Here is a 17,209-nt window from a genome sequence, read left to right as displayed (position 1 = left end):
TAAGTGGCTTTTCTGAGCCAGCCACCTATTGCAAATGCTGTAACACTCAGCCATAGATCCCAAGGACCTACGCTGTTCCTTTGATCAGGGCAAGGACAGCTGCCCTCTGCAGAGCAGTGCAGAAGTATCCAAAACAGACTGCTACCATATATATCTAGCTCTCTATATACAGCTTTTTTCCTTTTAACCAGCTTGGATTTAGATTAAAGAGTACTCTTGCTTCCCTCTTCCTGAAAAAGCATCTAAATGGGTGAAAAGTATTCCCAAGAGAGTTTTGACCTTTGGTGGTTTCCCCTCTACCCAATACTTTATTAATAATAGATCTAATTATCTCACCCTGTACTAATAGAGCTTTCCTGCTGCCTCTTTGTGTGCTGCTTATTCTCATGAAACCCCTGGAAATTACTGTACTTGAAACCTCTCACCCTATGCAAGCAGTCCTAAGAATTGCTAGCCAAGGTGCAGTTCCAGTAGACTGCGATCACTCAACTACTGTCATGCTAGAAATGAAGATCAACATGGCCTAGAGACAGCACACATCATTGCCTGTGTATTTAATCACTACTGAATGAAGGCAGAGGAGCTTTGGGATTATTGGAGGGAAGGAACAATATATCAAGCAAGGAGAAAGCAGGGGTTTATCTTAAGGTTATGGCAGACTGTACCTCCTGCTGCTGACTTCTCCAAGATAGTTTCTAGAGACACAGCCATCTAACACAGCCTCAGAAAGGAGCTCTGTAGCATTTGCAAGGACTCAACTGGAGCAGAGGGTACTGCTTAGACATGCATTAAATGAAGAGAACCCAGTTGGACATACAGGTGGAGCCAGAGGAACTGCAGAAATCACAAGTTGTCCAAAGACAAAAATAACCAGACACCGTAAGTCTGCTGCCAGTAATGGAACAATAGTAAAGGAAAAAATAGTATGAGTCTAGCCTGCTAAATAGCTGGATGGTGGGAATATTTAATACTTATTTTCACCGGGGTCTTAAACTGTAAAACACAAACTTTTTATTGAGCATTACAGATTCTATATTAGCTTTTTTAACAGACTGTTTTTCTCACTTTAAATAGGAGCCTTGTAATACCTCTTTGTGCATTTAAAGAGCGAGTTTCAGGCACTGGGTATTGGAAGGGCAGATGGTAATGGAAGCATAAATGCACAGTGCCGGTCCCTCTTGCAGCTTGGCAACCAGATGCCCCACCTTGCACCAGCTCATGGACTTCATGTGGCAAGGACATGCTTTGGTCAATGCAGGAATACCTCAAGAACACCACTGTGTGGATTTGAGGTCAACAGGAGGCACCTCAAGGTTTTGAGTCCTGGCATTGCCACCGTATTTTGCAGATGTGAAAAGGAGTCAGGACTCAAAACCCCAGTGGGTCCATCTTTGAGTTAACCTGTGCCTGCCTAACAGCCCATAAAGCTCACAAAGCATTCTGCCCTCTCTCCAGGTTTAACACCCAGTAAACTGCATTGTGTGTTCAGCTGCAATGAGAACTGGAGCCAACGTGCAAGCAGAAACCTTCCACTGACTGTAACGGGCTTTGCATCACATTCTGGACACCTAAGGCATTCAAACAGCACGTCCAAATCCATAGCTTATACACCTTGCTCCAAAGCACACCAGCATTTATTAGATCAGGTTGCACCTTTGGGTGAAAGCCACCATCCAAAGCTCTTCACTTTACTGTACTTCCACATTTCATGTAGATTAGGTTAAACAGCAGAACAAATTACACAGAGACAAACCTCCATCAAACTGATTTCCAGAGGAATGATAACAATAACAACAGCAACAGTGAGTTCACGCTCACAGCTCTCATTCACACCTGGTGCTCTCAGCCTTCTTGGAATGAGAGGCAGCTTGAACAAAGGGACCAAGAAAACATCAACAGGCAGAGCAAGGCAAAGCAAATGAAAGACAGATGTAGGAAGGAAAGTGGGGGCTTTCTGCTTTGATTTGCACATACCCATATTTTTTATTGTCCTAAGGAACATCAGTTTGTTGTCCTAATGATATCAGTTCTCCCGTCCTCTTGCATGACTTACAATGCACCTTTATTTCTACAGATGAAATCCATTGATTTTAATTATAATGTGATGGATACACAGCCCAAGATAGCACTATGTGGGTGAATTATTTGAATAGCAATGCAGTAGGGCCCTTTAGCTTTATGGAAATTGCTGCAGCTGTTTATCTTGGCAAGGGCAGGTTTGTCCCTAGCTTCATCCTGTGTGAAGTCTTTCCACCCACTCAAGTTAGCCTGTGCATTCACCTCATTCTTAATGGGATCATTATCATCTTCTACTTTGCACTGGCAAAAAAATATCTCTCAGAAGAAGAAAAGACAGAAACACACACCTACCCAACTTTCTTGAACAACTGTCTCCATTCATATTGCAGGAAGCAAACACCTCAAGAAATACGCCAGAAATTGTTTTCCCTTAGCAATGGTCCAGACCAAAAGTGGATGCAGAGGTTGTGATATCATTGCTCAGGCAGAAGGATCTACTTGAAGACACATTAGTTCAGATGCGTGTATTGCAAGCACAATAGCAACAGTTGTATAGTTGCATGTTGGACCAAGCTAGTTGTGTTTGCTGGCTGTGCACAAGTCAAGTATTGCCCTGAGGGCAGGATCCAACCAACACAATGATTCCATCCTGTTGCTGCATCTCCTCCAGAGAGAAATGCAAATAGTTCAAGAAGATCCAAGTGTTCTTTCTTGGCCCTACTTGTGGCCAATTCTGTTGAGTCAATGAATGCAAACAGAGTTGGGTTGGATACATTTCTTTCCTGCCGCATATGCGGAACCCGTGGGTAGAGATAGGACTTGGCTCTCTACCCCTGTAGGTCTGATGAAGACCCACCAATGCTTGTGCCCTTCACCATGGCTGAGCAGGGCTCTATAAAGACATAGAAAGCCTCATCATAACAAACAAAGTTCTTGGTTTCTCTTCATAATACCTCAAAATTCCTTGAAACCTCAACCTTTCTGTGTCATTGTTACCCAAGAGCAGTAACTCTAAGGGAGGGCAGAATAGCACTAAAATGTTGGTGTTAATGGAAGACTCAGACATGAAGGAAAAAAAAATGCATACCAGTTTTGAAGATTCTATAGCATGCTGCCAGCAGTAGGCTGAAGCAGAGCCTATCTCAGCATGCAGTCAAAAGGAATAATAAAACTCTAGCCCTTCAGAGGCAGAGAAGAAGAGAAAAACACTCGTAAGTATGCTGGTTTATGTTTCTTTTGAACTTTGAAAATAATTTTTCTCTCCTGCCTAGATATTAATCACAGAAGCACATTATATCATATCTGGGAAAAAAGTTGGGTGGATGGAAATGATCTTCGGAGAGAAGGAAGGGAGCAGCCACGTATTTCTGAATATGCCTTTTTCACCTTACCCCTTCTCTGAACCAGGACATACAAAGAAAAGAGTAGGGGGAAAAAAAAAGTCACAGGCTTAGGTTTAGCCTAAAGCCAGTGGGAGACTTTCCATAACTGTCTGTGAGTGCAGAGAGCTGACCTCATAGCTCCACAGCCTCCCCATGCTCCCACCCTTCAAGAAGCTTGATTTCTCCCATAGGCATCTGAGAAATGGTTTTCAACATATTTTTCCAGTCTCAAAATGAAAGAAAAAAAAATTGAGGCACTAATGAAAGTATGCTCATAAACAACGCTGTATGGGAAAGGCTAGAGGTTGCTATGGCTTGAAAAATAAAATTCCAGTTCTTCCTAGCACTTCTAAAGCATTGAATTAGACTTCACAACACCCGGAGGTGTCAGGTAAAGAAACAACCCCAGCCTCATCATAATAAGGTGGGAAAATGAGGTGGACAGGGATTTTATGACATGCCTGAACTCACAAGGGACAGCTCTGGGAGTAGGACTCAAAAGGCAGCCCTTCCTCTATGGTACTTGTTCTCAGAAGCATGGCTCATTTAATTCAATTAATACAGCTCCATAAGAGCTCCCCTGCCTCCTTTTTTTGGCACAAATTACTGCAAAGATAGTGAATTGAAAGCACCAAAGGGCACCATTTGTATTTAATGTTTAAAAAAAAGCTATTTCCATAAAAGCAGAATACGTGAAATTTGCCCAGAAAACTTAGAAATAACCTAGATGATTAATGATTAGGAAAGAAAGAAGTGTTTTAAAGATATTTTCTCAGACAAGGCTGACCTAACAGTTCAGCACTCAGTGGTCTCCCTGTGTAGTACCAGCCAAGTGGCTCAACCCAGGAGTGGTTGCTGTCACAACATCTACTCAAGCACTGCAGGAGTACGGGTATCCCCAACTACAGGAGATGAAGTGTTTCAGAAAGCATAAAGCTAGTGCACGTAATCCTTTGTCTCCTTTCTTTCTCTTCTCAAGTAGACACACAACGGGATTCAGTTCATCTAGTGCGTGCTACCTGAGAGCTGATTGCCCAAACTGCCTTTCTTCAATGGTGCCACCCAGACTGACTCTTCCTATAGCCCACCATCTCTAGCTTGTATCCTGTGCTTAACTGGTGTTGTTGTGCTTTATCCCCGTTGAGACAGAGCTCTGACTTGAGAATGCAATTATTTGTGATGCCTGCAAAGGCATTTCATAGTACACTTCCTTCAAAGCCCAATTTCAAAATCATTTTTAAGAAGAACCAAGTCTAACTTCAGCTGACCAACAATCAATGCCTGCGCAGCTCCGGTATTTGATGTGGCTGTGCAAAACATCTCTAATGTGACTGGTGTGTTGTAATTCTATAAAGCAATGGAAAGTACAGCAATAATATCAGAGTGGCACAAACTTAGGCTACAGCAAATGAGAACAAGCCCAAACACAGCAGCCATAGACAGAGAAATGAATGAAGGAAAAAATCACTTACATTTAGAAGGCCTCAAGTACACAGGGATCTCCAACAAGAGACTCACACCTCCACCACCAACCCTTAAATGAGGTTTCCACCCCTTCAGTCACTCAGATACATTCCACACACCTGAGCTTCCTTGGTTGGCCCTGCCTTCCCACCAGGTGCTCCATCACTGTTTCAGGCCGTGGCTCAACATTTCTGCTACAGGTGTATTATGACAGAACTTGCCAGGCAAGTGAGGAAATGGACCAGGATACAGAATGGGTCATAATCCTCACTTGATATACTTGTCCTGATGGATCTACCTGGAGTTCTATCATGGCAAAACATGCAGTTTCCTATAATTAGATCACCTCATCATCTTCCATACAACTTATTTTTGTGAGAATTGCATCATAGCTAGATCCTGAGACATTCAGCAAATGGCAATAAAAACATCACCTGCATATATATCTCAGGTATAATAATGCATCTTTCATTAGTAAATTGCAGAAAAGTTAAAATGTCAATGAATGTGGAAAAAAAACATATTCTAGATTAAAATATTGCTGATGTTGTTGATATCACTATTTTGTTGTTCACTTGCATCTCCCTTCTCTGAACTTACAAGACCAGTAATTTAGAATAATTTTCAATGAACAGTTTCTATCCAAATCAAACCTATTGTACTCCTACCTTCCTTCAGACCACTGAAGACCTCAACTCCATCTTTTGTTAGCAAACATTATCTTGAATGCAATTGCTGTATAGAGCAAAATGTCAATACAACGTGATAATTTGATAATAATATTGCTGAAGTGCTGGGCTGCACAAAGTAATAATCTTTGGTTAAACCATAATCACAGTACTAGAAACCATTGGCTAATCATGGAAACTTCATATTCAGTGTGGTGTTATTTTGCTGTTCCAAGATACTATGAGGAATGGCCATAAGCAAGCTGACAGGAATGTATTTATGCTATTATTCACATCTTGTGGCATGCACAATGCATGCCAGAGATCACCAGATTTTGGTTTGTTGTAAAAGTCTGGGACTGTGTGTAAGACGCAGTGTTTGAAGATGAAGATGAAGAGGTCTGCAGCCTTCTGTTCTCTTTATTAGGTGAAATGATATGCCATGTCCAGCTTTGTGTAAATAAATTGTACTCTCTTTTACCTGCAATTTCTTCCAGTGGGCTGGTGTCATGCCTAGAGCCTCCTGCCTAGGTGCTTCTAGAACATCTATTTCAACTATGGCACAGCTGCTGTTACATTCAAAATAAACCTATTTTGGTACTGGAAACATATGGATCATTTCATAAAAAGCAAGAGTGAGATGTAAGCAGGCCATTCAGCTTGTAGTGGACACAGAGGAATTGCAGAGTACGTCCTGTCAGCCTTGTCTTCTGCTCAGCTTTCACTCCACAGGGGTCCAATCCTGCAATCTTTTCTCAAGCAATAACCTCATCCATGCCAACAGATTCTGCTTTTTCATCTGCTGGTAGCCTCGCTGGAATGTGTTTGCTTTGGGAGTGATTGTGTGCTTTGCTGGTGGGCTCCAAGGACAGATAAAAGATAGTGCCCAGCTCTGCAGATTGCTTTCTCTTAGGGTGAATGAACTCATTAGTAAAAGATTCCTTTAAAAATCTGGGGTTTTTGCAAAGCCAGTGTGGGTTAGCCCCCTCTGGGGGTAGGTGGAGTTGAAGCATGACCAAAGCTCAGCTCAAACCCGTTTCATGCTGTCTGCTGCCCCTATGAAAACATATTACTTTCTGATTCCAGTTGGGAAAGGCCGAGGGAGTGCAAAACCCATTCAGGCTTGGCTTAGAGGTTGGGAAATCTTACAAAACTCAGAGGATGTCTGTCTGACAGCTTTGCTATAACAGGTCCCACAGATGCTCTATGTCATTACATGTCTACACCTGAATTTCTGACAAAAAAATGATGGAAAATTCTTGCTGAAAATTTGATTATTTTCTTACTGGTATATTCAAGGAGAAAGGAGGGATTTTGTCAAAAAATAAACAAACAAAAAACAGATCCAAAGTCCTGTCAGTGGCTACATCTCTAGTTTTCTGGACCACAAGCTTTTCTGTTTCACTGCCACAGGAATCCTTCCCTTCCCATGAAAGATGATGAGAAGGTTCATCTATGGATTAAATGGCTCTCCTTGAATTAACCCACTGATTCAGTCAGCTAGAACATAGCAACAGGTGAAAGAGAAGAGAGAAAAAAGAAGGTAGTAGGTCAAAAAGCATATGTGGTCCCTTCTTCCAGTCCAGGCACAGTGGGGACAGCAAAGCAAACACCATGATAGATGGTCACAGTCTAAACCACGAGCTGGTGGTGCCAACAGGTATTGAGTACTTCATGTGTAGCATTTCTGTATGCTAGAAAACACATTAGTATTAGGGTCTAAGGGAGCTTAAGAGAAAACTGCCATGAGTCATCCCAACTTGTGTGGAAATCCTCTTGCTGGCACCAATCGGCCCTCGTATTGTTCAGGGCAGACTGATGAGAGAGGCATCTTCTACAAGATGAGCAAGTGAAGAAAACCTCACAAAAACAACAGCCCTCAGGAATGGTGCAACTACAGATTCTTGAGAAATGTTTCGACATCACTAAAAAGATTTGCTAGGAAGTCTTACATTGCTGTTAGGTATTACAGCTCCAAAAGATAATTAGTTGTCATCTAAAACTTTCTGCTTCTAGGCTAAGGATTACACTGTCCTGTAGACAAAATATCCCCATGTAAGTGTGCTCTGACATCAGACTAACGTAACTGGGTGGCTTGCAAAAGATCTCGTGCTAAGTCTACAGTTGAAGGCTACATGAAGAGAAATCCCAAGCACGCGTTGTCCTTTGCAAAAATAATAGAAAATGGATGATCCTCCTCTCCAAAACCATAGTGTTCTTCAAGCCTAACTTCAGAATAAGGGTAGTTGAGGTGGTGTTCTTTCAGCTGCAGGCAGGCCAACAAGCACTGCTGAGCCCAGGAGCAGCAGAGGGGCTGGCCAGGAGCTGAGGGATGAAGTGAGCAATGGCATCCAACGGATCAGCAAAGCACAGGGATCACCCACCCTGTCAGGAAGTTTGAATCTTCAGTGTACTACCCTGCAGACAGCCTTTAGTCTCTATTTCTCCCATTTTTCATTTGCACCATAGAAGTGGGAACTGCAGCAGATTTCAGCATCTGCATCCACACATGTTCAGATTTAAGACTGGGGCTGACACAGGTCAGACCTAGACATGATCTGCACTGCAGTCTGCATCTCATTATGTATCATTTTGGCTATCAGTGGTTGATGTGATATTAATTTCCCCTACAAACTGTTTGCTCGTGTAAGGATAGGGCTTAGCTGTTGAAACAAAATCGCTCTAGGTTACAGCAAAAGCAACAAAATAAGCACTCCAAATTATTTCATATGAATGCTGCACTAATATACAGCAAGACTTATTTATCTTATGTGCAATCAGATTTGTTTTCTGCCTTTTTACATGAGTATTTTGGTCCAGAAAGAAGAATGAAGCACACAAAAGCAGCAGGAGGCTGCAGGCAGAAACGCTCCCTTCATCCGGGGAAAAAAGAACTCTTACATTGTGAAAGGGAGCCTCCTGTTGTCTTCCAACTGGCATTTTCTGGCCAGCTGAAAGCTAAGACAACCCTTCTTTTATTCTCGTGATGCTGTGATCTAATGGCTAAATGGATTTTTAGTACAAAGCATAATTTCCTCCCTTGGTTTCACTTATCACTTAATGGAAAGCCCCCCTAACGTATTGATCACCAAAACATCCTCCTTAAGTCCCAGACAGGAACCATTCAATGGAAGTGAGAAAGAGATTGTCTTATAGCACTACACTACTTTAATAATAACAGTAATAACATGTAGGCAGTTCAGAAGGCCAGCAGTGGGAAGGCACCATTAATTTAATCCCATGGAGCTGTTGCATCCCTGCATGGAAAGGGCTCTGTGGCAGGCCTGCCCATCTGCATGGCTAAAGCCCCTTGCTTCACCCAGCACTGATATTAACAGCCATAAATTACTTTTAAAAAAAAAATTAGGGAAGAATTAAAACAATTCATTGTTTTGAGGGAACATATCCCCTGAGCCCAACTACTGAAAAGTCAAACAACGTTTGACAAGCAAGACAATGAAGCTAGCTTCAACCCACAGCACATTAGCATTGCTCTGGCAGGAGCACAAGCAATTTTCTGATAGATGCAATAATAATGCTGCAATTACATAAAACCATATGTAAACTGAAAATGAAATGCCACCCTGTTATTTGTGCACTCCCTGTGACACTGTCATCTTCTCCGTGCTAGCTCTTTAAGTATTGTCTCTCTTTGGTATTAAAAACCTTATTAGCATGATTTGCCACCAAACTTTTTGCCTTGAAGAAAACAGCTTTTTCCACCAGGGAGTAATGATGCCAATTTTAATGTGGGTGAATTCAGGCCTCAGTGTATCTCTGCACTCTTGGTGGTTTAGGTGGGAAAGTCACAGAGAAGCATTGGGTGCTTGAAGAATCACACCTGAAAACCTGATGTGAGTTAGGAAGCATACAGAAATCCTTCCCTGTGGGGAAAAGTCTCTGAAAAATGTGTAAAGGATGATGAAGGTGAAACATATCCACCTCTGCTCTACTCCCACCTACGACGCAGGGCACCACCTGTACACAGAAACGCTGTAACGGATGAATCTCCTCCAGATCATAAACTATTTCTAAGCCCCAAGAAAGCAAACAAAAAAAATAATGAGTTGACTTGCTCTGATTGATTGTGGAATACTGAAAAAATGGTGTGATTCCTTTCCTTCCCAGCCCAGAGCGGTGCAGCAGAAGGGAGGACCCAGCAGACTCCTGGACCGTTCCCTTCAAAAGTCTCCTTTGTAAAACTTCTACTGCCATAGTGCCATCTAGAGACTGCTGCAGAAATTAAAGCATTTTGTTGCTCATAAAGATGGAGTTTAGTGGTGTTCGAGGATTTATGTGGTCATATTACAGCAATAATTGCTGCTTATTGGCACAGCAGCCTGTGATCTTGCATGGTGGTTGGTACCAAGCCCCAGTGAAGCCAACACAAAGGCACCTGTTGGGCTCAGGGCTTCAAGTTCACTATCAAGTCGATTTGACAGGTTGGGAATCTCATCCTGGTTATTTTGTTATTAACACAAAGGTGCTAACAGAGCCCCTGCTGCAGCAGAAAACTTCAAACCCTTACATGAGTGACTCTAGGGACAGTGGCATCTGAAGCATAAAAGCAATATTGCACTCTTGCAGTGACTATGTTTTCCCTAAAAACTGAGCAGACACAGAGATACAGACAGAGCAAAGACTTGATGCTTTTTCTGATGGTATCACAGAACCATAGAATCACTGATGTTGGAAGAGAGCTCTAAGATCATCCATTCCAACCCCATCCCACTCCACCATGCCCACTGACCGTGCCCTTCAGTGCCACGTCCCCATGGTTCCTGAATACCTCCAGGGATGGTGACCCCCACCACCTCCCTGGGCAGCCTGTGCCACTGCATTACAACTCCTCCTGAGCAGAAATTTTCCAAGCATCTAGCCTGAACCCTGCCTGGTACAATTTGAGGCCATTCTCTCTTGTTCTATCACTGTTACCTGGAAGAAGAGGCCCGCTCTCATCCTACTACAACCTCCTTTCAGGAAGTTTTAGAATCTGCTGGTCTGAGACTGATGGGATTTGATCCATGGTGTCTCAGTGGACCAGACAGGCTGCAAATGCTTTGTGCCACAGCACTGCTCTGATTTGGCCTTCCTCATCAAGTCAGGAGCCCAGTGCTATCAACAGAAAGGCTCCTGCAACATCAGCTCATCTCATCCTGCAGGGAAATATCCCCCAGCATCAGAGGGGCTCAGATCCACAAAGAGGAGATGGAGGGAGGGAATCAATTCCTCCCACGTATTTTCTCCAACATAATGAAATAATGCAGGCCACAAATCTGACACTCTGCCTCTCCTGTCAGAAAAGTGAGAGGATGGCTATGTTTTAACATTAGCTCCTAGGTATAATTTCCTGTAATTGTAAAGTGCTTTAGAGGTACTTGTGAACTTGGGTGGATAGCTCCTAACTAAGTTGATGAATAACCCAGGACTGACTCATCTCCTAAACAGACCCTGTGCTGAAGGAGGGAACGTGCAGAAAGGTTTTGCCTTCCATTAGCAACACTATCCAAACAACTGACCCTCTCCCTGGGAGATTAGTTCACAGCAGGTAAACTATAATCTGCTCAGATCAGCAGGCAAGGAAAGCATTCATTCCAGTTGCATTACAGCCAGAGCTTTTCTTCTGTTCTCCCTCTTTTTTTTTTTAATTCTCACACATTGTGAGCTCCTGACAAAGGGCTCCAGCTATCAGATCAAGCAAACATTTTGCCACTTGTTTGCAGAAATGGTTCTGGCCCTGAGTTGGGATGGTAACCAGCTAACGACCGGCTGATGAGTATTTTTTCTTGGCATCACCCCCAGCACTTTCACTGTTGGAAAATGGTCATTTGATAATGTCCAGAATAATAGGCAAGCTTTTGATCAGGGTCACTTTTCTGCCAAGTAGCTGTTGCCAATTTATGATGCTAGGGATAATCTGCTGGAAATTATTGTATGAACATTATTTAGTATTACCATCCATCTGATGCACTCCGTTGCCAATTGAAAGACATCTTTCACAAAACAATCACACTATCTCTGACTTTCTGGTCCAGAACCTCAAGAGAATTCTAAAAAGTACCACTAAAAGATGAGTTTATAGTCTTCAACCTGCTGTATATTAGAGCTGATGCATTCGCTAGTTTTTACGTCACAAGTATTTTCCTAAAACCATCAGTAGTAAACTCTGTTATGTCACAGCCTGTAACTATCCATCCCTCATTTCTTCCTTCTTTTTCCCTCTCTTTACCTAACTAACTTATCCCTTCTCTCCTTGTTAATGTCACACCCACAGGTATCCATCAGCTTTTTCTTCCTTAGCCTGAACAACCGATATAGCCGAACCTGTTTGCAGGGCTGGAGCCACAGACGGCTCGAAGAGACATCTCGTGGCCACATCACATACTGCAAAGGAGATCTTCAGGGCGTACAGCATCCCCTGCGCGCAGGGGGATGAGACCAGCCCGAGTATGATCATAGAATCATAGGATCATAGAATCGCTCGAGTTGCAAGGGACCCTTAAAGGCCATCTGGTTCAGCCCCCCTGCAATGAACAGGGACACCTACAGCTCCATCAGGTGCTCAGCCTGACCTTGGGTATCTCAGTGGATGGAGCTTCCACCAACTCTCTGAGCAATGATCAGTTAAGTGGGCCAAACAGATGAGAAGGTGACGAAGCACACACCTAACTCAGCACCCACTGCCCCACAGAACGTGCTGCTGCATGAGCAATGCCCCAGGCTTCCAGAGAGACACAGCTCAGCCCCACTGCTCGTTAGCAAAGGGGTCTAAGCTGATTTTTGTTGGCTCCTGCTAAATGCTTCCTCCATGATTAGCACCAGAGGTGATTTTGATAGCAGGATTCATTGTCAAAATAGCTTATAAAACAATTCCATAAAACTGTGTAAATCTTGTGTTGATCTTATTTTTTACAAGGAGCCTTAAAGCCATATATCCCAGCACCATTTACAAGGTTGTTGCAGGTGTGGGACCAGCCCTAGAAATATAGCTACTACTTAAACTGTGCATTTTACGAGCCTGGGGAAACATCCGTTTAGACTGTAAAAGGAGCTTTCCAGCCTGCTTATGCTTTCTGAGAAAAACTATGCCATTGCCCATCAAGCTCAGTGCCTCCAGAGCCATGGCCGAGGTGTGAGGAAAGGATTCCTTTGTCAACAAACCATAGCAAGGTTTTCCATTACATTGAACTTTGGCTTTAGGAGGAGCTGGGCTCCCCAAACCCAAGTTACACTGTGAGGTACGGAGCAGATTCAGAATACTTGCTGCTTTGCTGTTTTGCTACGGGATGCAGTCATCCCTCTGGTGAAAAACTGCAGACTATTTACTGGTGCTCTGAAGCACAAGAGAACAGGTGGAAAACAGAGGAATGAACAGCCCAATCATGTAAATCAGATGGCAGAAGGCGTTTAAGTAAGCAATATATACTGCAATTACATAACAAGTATTTAATGGGCATCAGCCTGAGTCTGTTAGGGATAAAGGAAGAGCCAAGGGAAATTTCTCCCCATGAGTTAAAACTGATCAAGATTTTAATGCCATATTAATGCTCTACAGCAACCCCTGACATGCCATCCTCTGTGCCTTCTGAGCTCTCATCTGGCTCCCAGCCAAGAGATTGCTCATATCATGGGGAGATTTTGCAGGATTTAGCATCTGGTAGGTCCAAAACCATCATATATTTCTACTGGGCAGGGTATATGGGCAGCTGCCTTGCTGAATCCCAAGGAACATTGTGCTTATCAGCTGGATTCATGGCTCCCCATTAATCATCTGGGAGGCAGTAGGTTGTTTTTGGGTTTGGGGCTCAGGTACTCTGGGTTTTAACAAGAATTTCTTCTTTGACCTTCTCCAAGCTGCTTATTTCTTCCTTTAAGGAGCAGAGAGCCTCCTCCATCTGCTATTGACATGGAAAGAGAAACATGAATGAGCTGCAAAGCAGTGCCATCACTGTGACATGATACTATGGCAATGCTTTGCCCGCTGACCCCACCTTCATCCTCCTCCTCAGATGCCCCTTCCCAGCGGATGTGTCTCAGCACCCTCTTATCTCCTGCTCATATCTTCTGTGTTCGACCAAATATTGACACTGTTCAGGAATGCCCCTTGGCTGTGGGAACATCTCCTAACCTGCAAGATAACACTTGACCTCTTTCCTGATCCCTGAAACATGCAAGATAAACGCTGGAAAGAGCCACACTGACACGCTTAAAAGATGTTTTACAGCAGTGGGAGGGTTAAGCCCAAGATAAAACTTCTGCTTTGCAACAGCTCATTCTGAAATGTCTCAGATGCACAGAGATGATGCTGGATGGATCCGTATCATTTAAAGTAAATGAGCTATTCTCTGGCTTGTCAAATCTCTCATTCATGATGTTCCTCAGATTTAATAACAAGCAAAGAAAATCCCTTCTTATTTTCCTAACACAAGCCTTATAAGATAGCTTCCAGCTCTGGAATTTGATAGCATCACAAACCAGTGTGATGGCTGTGACTTGTGATGCCCGAAGAGATACAGAACTGCCTGCTCAGGTCTCAGACACCGAACTGCTGCAGAGCCTGGCCTGAACCATCTCCTGAGCTGCCACAGCCAGATCTGAAAGATCAGGAGTCAGATGGTCCTGGAAAGCAACAATTCTTTCTTCAGCCAGTGTTATCCTTTCCTCTCCCCTGGCTATTTATTTCACCAAGGAGCCTAATAGAAGATTACTCCATACCCTAGCCTTGTTGAAACCTGCCTGTCTGAGCAATTTGCAGGGACTGATGGATGTGTGCAGAGCAATCACACAGTCCCTGGTTTCCTTTGGAGACCAGGCTAAAAATAGGAGACATGCAGCAGAAAAGCAGACAGGAAGGCAGGAATGGGTCTACCAATAGCCCCTCACTCCTGCTCATTGATGTCTCTCAGCAGATGTCCAGCAACCTTTAGAAACTCTCCAGAGATGCACTAATTTATCAGAATTTTCTTAAATTGCAATAGACGGAATTTGGACACCATATATTTGGGCATCTTAGGGAGAAAATATGAAATCTCTTCTGAGTGCTTGCAGTGTAATATCGCTGAGACTTTTCTTTCTGCCCTTAACACAGCCATGGACCACCTGTAAACTTTATGTTGTATGTTTAGCTAAACTACTTCCAGAGGGGAGAAAAAAGGGTTTTTCATGGGAGCAAAGGACCAGCCTTTCCTTCAGCCACAGGTGCCGGTGCTGGTGAGGGTTGCTCACTAGATGGCGAAGGTTGCCTTCCTTCCTGCACACTGCCCTGCAAAGCAACTGCAGGGATGCAAAGCAACTGCTAGGGATGGAGAAAAGAGCTTGGTTCACTGAGGTGAGACGTAGGGGAGACATTCGGAGCCTGCTGAAAGCAAAGGGGATGGGTGGTTTATTAAGGTTCAAATGACAGCAAAGTTCTCCTTGAAGAGATGGTGCCACGTGTTTGAGGACCTCCCTCTTGGAATGGACCCCTAGGTGAGGTCCCAGCTGACAAGGATTGGAGAGGAGAGAAACACTCCTGTGAGTTTCTCCTGCCACTTTCATCCATCACTGGGAGCCTTCCACTCTTTTCACCACCACTGACATGCCCCATAGTTGTCCTTCGGATCTATCTAGGGATGATACAGGATGATAGAATCACAGAATCACTAAGGTTGGAAAGACCACTAGGATCATCTAATCCAACCACCAGCCCATGCCTGTAGCTACTCTAGAGATGGTCGGTGAGCATCCTGAGTGCCCTAAGTGCCCTTTCTCAAGGGAGAAAAGACAGCCGAAGGAGAGGACAGCTACCTAGCAGAGCATCCCTGAGCCACAACAAGCCTCCCTCAGTGCAAGAGCTTCCAGAATCCATTTTACCCCACAATACATCTTTTGCAGTACAGTGCAAGCCTTCTGCTATTCAGAAACCAAAGGCTGTTCCTACCCGGATTGCTGGGATATGAAAATACCTGGAAGGTGGCACTGACATTTTTCCTGAAGCTCTTTTCTGTTTAACAGAGGCAAAGTCACGTTGCTGAGAGACCCCTTAGTAACAGGAAGCAGTTGTCCGTTTTAAAGAACCAGCTAAAAAGCAAACAGCTTTGCCTCCTTTTTAAAGCCCCTCAGGACAATATTTACCTTTCTAAAATATCATTGTGCCACGGCTTTGGGACTTTGCTTGACAAACTTGGGGGTCTCTGAGCAGTTCAAAGTGGGCTTGACCTATAGCTGAGCATGGAAAACAGGAACTGCATATAAATAACTAAATTACAGAGAGATCAATTCTCAGTCAACTCATTAGCAATGCCCGGCGTCTTTAAGTGATAACTCCACTCTCTAAGACCTTTACGTAATTACTTGCACAAGGCACATTTTACCCTTTGGTTCGCAAGTTTCATAAATGAAGGTTAAGTTTACTTAACCACCCAGGATTTACCAGCCATGTTAGAGCATAAAATGCGCATGCTGCCAGGTGTCTCTGCAGAAACTGCCTTGTTGATTCAGAGACTCCAAGGTTAAATGGTAGCTCCTGAGTCCAAGTTAGCTTTCCACTGGGGAACAGCAGGATCTGCACTGTAACATTGTACCACAGTTCAGCTGGGGTTGATTTAACGAGCCTTGGAGTTAAGATAGCAGTGATTGAGAAAACCTAAATGGAAATCAGGTTTTGCTGTACGTCTGTAACAGGGATCTCGAGTATGTCACGTTATAGCTTGTTACTGAGAAATGCTGTGCATTTTTACCTAGCTGGATTTCTGTTTCCGTCCGCCATCTATCCACAGTATTCACACACTTGCACATCTATAGGATGCATGTTTATGTAGCCTGAATATTTTTTATGCCACACAATCCATCCAAACTCTCAGCTGATGTCCTATAATCCAATTTGTCAGGTTCCTAGCCAAGTTGGATCCATTTGGTGTTTGAGTGTAGTGGGTTTGTACCTATGTACAACTCTATCCTGACAGCATTTCATAGAATCATAGAGTTGGAAGGGACATCTAAAAATCATCAAGTGCACTCTGCTGCAGTGAACAGGGACACCCACAGCTTCACCAGGTTCTCAGAGCCTTGTCCAGCCTGACCTTGAGTGTGACCATGGATGGAGCATCCACCACCTCTCTGGGCAACCAGAGCCAGTGCCTCACCACCCTTATTGTAAAAAAATTTCTCCTTATACCCTGATTAAAGTGCCCCCTCTTTCAGTTTGAAACCATTTCCCCTTGTCCTGTCACAACAGATCCTGATAAATGTCCCCTTCTTTCATATAACCCCGCTTTAGGTGGAGGTATCCTGGTTGTAATCCACTCCCTTTCACAAACATTCAGACTATTAAGTTTTTCAGCCACTTGTGGAGAACCCAACAGTTCCTAACAGAGAAAGGATCGGTTCACAAGTTTGGTTCTTGTGGCTTTCATCCAAACCATAACTCATCTGTCACTCAGAGCAACTCATTGGTGTTCTGACAACCCCGTTATCACCCTCTGATCCTGGGGAAAGTGCATAAAAGCATATGGTAATGTAACCTGCTGCTCCTTTCTACCCTGACAAAAGAGTGACCTGCAGTCAGTCAGCCTCGCAGCAGGAGAAAGCTCAGTTTTCCTCCTTCCCCAAACCCAAGAGAAGGTTCAGGCAGCTGAACCAGCAAAACATTAACTGAATTGTATTCTGTTCAAATTCCCACTGCTTTTTTTTTTTTCC

This window comes from Meleagris gallopavo, chromosome 10 (genome assembly GCF_000146605.3).
Source record: "Meleagris gallopavo isolate NT-WF06-2002-E0010 breed Aviagen turkey brand Nicholas breeding stock chromosome 10, Turkey_5.1, whole genome shotgun sequence".
In the NCBI taxonomy this organism is placed as follows: Eukaryota; Metazoa; Chordata; class Aves; order Galliformes; family Phasianidae; genus Meleagris; species Meleagris gallopavo.
This window is presented reverse-complemented; position numbering follows the sequence as displayed.